Raw genomic sequence first — 6000 nt, 5'->3', positions numbered from 1 at the left:
TGGAAGATTTCCTTGACACTACTACACTCTTAGAAGCAGTATTATTTTTGAAACTTCTCTCAAAGATGCTAAATAAATTTATATTCTTTGTTTAAAAGATGCAATTCATTGCTTGTGGCATCTTGTCAGGAAGAGGACATTGCATATTTGGTATGTAAAGTGGCAGATTGGCATTGTGGCAAATGGGAGCCTGAAAGCAATAGCTTATTTCTAAAGATATGTGAAGATTTGCAGAGGTAAAAATTGAATTCTGAAATACTGAAATTACTGAAGTCTAAAAGTAAATATGATAAATGAATAGAAATTATTGGCCTTGAACTCCAGCATATCTTTCAACTTTTATTTTCTGTAAACATCATATCATAGAATATCCTGAGCTGGAAGGGACCCACAAGGATCATTGAGGCCAACTCCTGGCCCTGCCCAACACCATCCTCAAGAGTCACACCGTGTGCCTGAGAGCGCTGTCCAAACACTTCTTGAACTCTGTCAAGCTGGTGCTGTGATCACTGCCCTGGAGAGCCTGTTCCAGTGCCCAACCACCCGCTGGGTGCAGAACCTTTCCCTGATATCCAACCTAAACCTCCCCAACACAACTCCAGGCCATTCCCTTGGGTCCTGTCACTGGTCACACAGAGCAGAGATCGGTGCCTGCCCCTCCTCTGCCCCTCATGAGGAAGTTGTAACTGCAGTGAGGTCTCCCCTCAGCCTCCTCCTCTCCAGGTTGAACAGACCAAGTGACCTCAGCCTCTCCCCATAAGGCTTCCCCTCGAGGCCCTTCATCATCTTTGCAGACTACTAAAAGGGGTATTTCTCTTCATTTTATTATAAAAATTTATTTGTACTGTAAAATGAATCAGTCACAGATCTGTTACTAAGGCAAAGTCTACATGAACACTGACAAACAGTTTAAAAGCATATCTAATATCTACCATGTCTTATTTAGTTTATAACAGATAAAGGAGCACAAGAAGACAATGTTACTACACCAGATTGATAGATGACTGTCTCAGCACCTTATTTGCTAGTGTACACTCAATTTTCTTTAAACCATTAGAGGAGATGAATGTTTCAGAGTTTTGAATTAACTATTTCAAGGGCAATACATGTGACCACCTCAGATGGTCATCTATCTGCATGAAGATTTAACTAATGCAACACCTTGAGTAATCAGCTCCTGAACCAAGACACCCTGTTAATCAACTCTCCTTCCCCTGCTATGTTATTTTCCACCAGTGAAGCTCCCACACTATCTCACATATGCTAATAAATTCATCAGTCTTGATTGAAGGGGAGTTCATGTGTTACCAAAGCTTTCTGAAGAGTGCAGCTGGTCTTTCTTCACTTATGTGGGCCTAAACCAAGCCTGCTCTTGCTATTTCTGATAAATATTTTTGTAGCAATGTTACAGTGAACATTGGAAACAGACCAGTTCTTTGTTACAAAAAAAAAAAATTAAAATAATACATATATGTATTTTTATTTAAAAATAATGATTAAACAATTTCAAGAAACATATGCAAACAGCTCAATTTTTAATGAAAATTTGGTAATGAAAAGATTCATAAACTTACAAAAGAACAGATATGATACTTGTTTAGGGACACGTGGTTACTGCTTAGACCTCTAACCTGCCTGGTTTGACTTCAAGCTACTCATTTAAATGGGAGCAGCATCATTCTCTCACCAAAGCGTGCTCTGAAAACTCAATAAGCAAGACTGGAGTCAGCACTCCACATAACTCTGAGGAGACCTGGCTTTGCAACTACTAAGGAACTATTTGTAATCACAGAACAGTAACAAAGGTTCTATTACAGTGCAGGTTTATATTCCTTTTTTCTTATTTTTTTCCTGATGGAAGATGTTTACAGAAACTGAGCATCTTGAAACCGAAAACTTTCCTTGCAGAAAGCAACATCAAGCTGTTCAGAAATACAGAAACACTCAGGTAGTGAAACTCCGAAACAGTTGCTGATAAAAGCATTAATAATGTGGTTTACTGGGTGAGAAGAATTAGGAATTCACACAGAACTATCAACACGGTTTTCAAATGAGTTCTTGATGCTGAGGAAAATTGGACAGGTTCTTGGTTTCCTTCCTGCTCCTAAGGAATTCATCCTATAGAAAGTCAATTGTCTGAATTATTCAGGTGTCTGCCTTTAAAACAAGTCAACAGGAGAAGCAAAAGATAAAAACATGGAGCTCCTTTGCAATCAGTTGGTGTTTTTCACTTTTTTTCAGCCCTTCTCAAAAACTCAGATTGACTATAATTCCAAGCAAAATTCATAGTTGTAGAAATGAATGGAGACAATACAGCCGGGATGTTTCTGATACCAAATACTTTATTTCCAAGTGCTGTTACTCTCAGAAATAATGTACTTTCTGGACAGCAAACATATAATAACATATTTCTTTTTCTTCTGTGGTCCTCAACTCCATTATCCACCTAAACAATATTAGGATTGGACTAGCAAGTGAGTCAAAACTGCTTTTTGCAACATAAAGGGATGAGGAATACACACAACCCAATTCCTTCCCACCCCCAACCATAATGCTACTGATGAATGCATGCATGAATATGCAGGAAAAGTGTCCTGCTGCTATCAGCTCCCAAGGTTGATTTATCCCACGTGTAAAGGAAGATGCAAGAAATGAATTATGAATATCAAAAATTCAGTTGTTACCTTTGATCTCCCTTGGGAAACTCTCATTTCTCATTATCTCCAGTAATTGCAGAAAACAAATATTTTTTTTTTTCCCCACATAAACAATTTGTGTTCTCATTCTCATTTCCATGAATGGAACAATAGCAACAAAGAATCCAAATCTCTAAAAATTATCTGGTAAAGTTCTGCATCAAGACCAGGAAGCTTGTTATCCCACCATCTGTTTGTGAGCTTCTGCTAAAGGCTGACTGTAAAGAGCAATTTTATCCCCAGTGCCAATGACAGCCAGGCCAGTGTCTTCATTATACTGAGACTGACTAAAGCCTTAGAATGCTCCTTAACTTTCCTCAGAAGAAACTTAGTAGATGATACACTTTTTTTATCCTTTAAGAATTTTTGTACATGTCCTAAAAGATTTATGGCCATTTTTCTCTAAAGGAATTCAGATTTCCCTGAAATTTTTGTCCCTGGAGGTGTGCTGATAAGATGTAAAAAGCAAAGGTGAAAAAGCAGATGACACCTGAATAAATCCAGTGTTGGAGAGCAGCCATGGCCTGCCTGCCCTGGGACTGCAAATTCTGTGATGAGTGTGCAGAAATTTAATCTTTCCCAAACACAATTTATTAGGATTATAAACCATTTATCAGTTTTACGTATTAGAAATACTTAGGCAATATGCAAAAAGAAGAATTAAAAAGAAAAGAAATAACCTGAAATTGGAGAAAAAATTTTATGTGTGGTTCAAGACATTTTAATACGGATTAACCTAGACTATGGATAGTTTGAAGGGAAGCAAAAAACTAGGAAACAAAGCTACCTGGTATTCCAAAAGTATCCATAAGTATCCAGGGAGCTGGAGGTGATAAAAAGTCATCTTCGAGGGTAAAATATAATTACATAAATAAATGCGAAAGGGTTTTTTGTTTATTTCTGTTGCACTGGATTTCACATCAAATTAAAGATTTATACAGTAAATCATGTAGCAGCAGTAAAATCATTATGCAAATGTCATTTCTGCCTTCATGGCAAGGGTTTTCTTTAAATATGCATGCTCATTTGGGTGTTCATTTGGGCAGAACGTATACTTACCTATAGAGTCCTTCCACTTTATTTCCCAGATGCTCCTCTGACTCTTGTTAGGTGGATTGTTTGGTTTGTTTAGGGAAAGAAGGCACCTAAGAATAGAAGCCAACATGTGAATTCTTCAGAGCTCCTTGGCAAAACTGAGCAACATCGTTTTTTTAAAAGACAAATAATGTACGCAAATTGCCAGGGCCCTGAGGACACTGCCAACCCTTACAAGTCCCAGGGCTCCCTAACACTAATAAAAAGGAAGTATTATCTCTTTACTAGAGCCATACATTTAAATGTGCTGTTAGATTTCACTAATAAAAGAAGATTTGCATGTTCTTCAATTTTTCTTTGAAGTAGCTGTGAGCTTCCCTGTTGCACTCCAGGATTTTATGGGGAAAAAAAAAAAAAGTCTTATCCTACAAAGAAATCACTTTGGTTAAAATTATTAAATAAAATATGTTTTTCTTTTAAGTTGATTGCTTGCTGGTCTGCAGTGTTCATATGTAAAGTCTCTAAAGATGATAATGTACAGAAAGTGTTATCTCTTAATGTGGATACAGTAGCAAGTTAAGAGTCCACAGTTAAAATTATAGCCAGAAAAAAACCCAAAAAACAACCAAAAAAAACCCCCAAAAAATCAAAGCTAATAGAGTTCATTCACATGCTCTATAGGATAAAGTGGAAAAATCTTCAGGTATTAGAAATACCTATATTTTTTGTCAGAAACACTGTTGCACTCCTTCTCTAATTATTTTTAATTTCTGGGTAGTGATGAACAAAACCATTTATCTTGACCGGTCTTTTTGGCAAGAAGAATTCAACTCATATTCATTGTTAGGAATGATCAGTATGGAAATATACCAATGTACTTCCCAACTGCTTTTCTGTCAAGTGCTCTGTATTTGCAGCTCACACTGCCCATGGTGTGTGACAGGCTGGCTCTGGAGACAGCTTGGCCAAGCTACCACCATGGCAAAGGCACAAAGGGGCTGCTCTCAGCCTCTCCTGAACCAGCTTATCTTTCTTCATTATCTGGACAGAGAGTCCAGGCTCTCCATCTAAGCAGAAAATTCTGTGTTTAAAATAAATTGGAGGCAAAATTTCTGACTGCATTTTTTATCTGAAAATAAATACCCAGCACTTTTCTTAGGTAAAATTAATCTTTATGCCTAGGCATAACACTTTGCCTTTACAATGTGTATCTTTCACCTCCTCCCTATTTCACAGTCTTAAATAAGGTTTAAATATTGCATAACTCTTCCGTTTAACTCTCTGAATGATGAAGGATTTCACGCTACGTGAAAACCCTGATAAAAACATGCCCTGAAAAATATTGAGAGTATGAAAGAATATAAAAAGACAGCCGGCATTTCATATTTCACAGAAACTCCCAAGTGTTCAGTATTTGTTTTCATTTTGCACTTAAACAAAATTGAATGCTTTTAATACCTTCATAAAGCATGTCTGTGTTAAAATGCCATATTCACAATAAAAATATCAGGTTTTAAAGTTCCCTCTCTGCTGGGTCACAGATAATCAAAGACTTTACCATCAAACAAGTTATTTTCACCTAAAAGCTTCCTAGAATTAACAGATTTCCACATTATTTCAAAATAGAAAAATTAGCATATTTCCAGTGTGTTTTATTAGAAAATTTTCAGTCTACTTCACATAGAAATATTAGTGAAGTATGTCATCAAATCATGTTCAAACAAATGTTAGAGAACATTCATTTTCATTATTCTCTTATCTCTGCTAGAGAGATATATTGATTACTACTACTTCAATGTCAAGGTCCTAAAAATAGAAAGAGTTATTAAATAAAAAGTAGAAGGGGCATTGTTTCTATCCTGGATTACCTCACAACTGGTAAAACAGGTGGGTGAAAGGGGCAGGAGAAGAGGAGATTTAGGAGTAGTAGCAGTTTTCTCTCATTATGATAGTCTGTGGCTTTCTAAGTTTACATGACCTGGAAGGCTAGAAAGACGCGATATAGACTGGATGCAAATTAATGTTTCAAAATGCAGAAGGTCTCTGCAGCTATTCCTTTATAAGGTGTGGCTTGACCCCAAGTGCTGAATTTAGCCTCCCATCCATCACAGACTAATTACATTTCCAGACTAAAAAAAAAAGGGTAATAATTCAATGTGATGTGCAAGGAAGTGACCATGTAACTGCCATTAACCTACACATCATGCTAAGTAATTGTCCTAAAGTCCTACTACTAATTCTGGCTTTTAAGTTTTTCTCACCTATTTCA

This window comes from Corvus cornix, chromosome 3, assembly GCF_000738735.6.
Source record: "Corvus cornix cornix isolate S_Up_H32 chromosome 3, ASM73873v5, whole genome shotgun sequence".
Taxonomy (NCBI): Eukaryota; Metazoa; Chordata; class Aves; order Passeriformes; family Corvidae; genus Corvus; species Corvus cornix.
Note: the sequence above shows the minus strand (reverse complement) of the source record.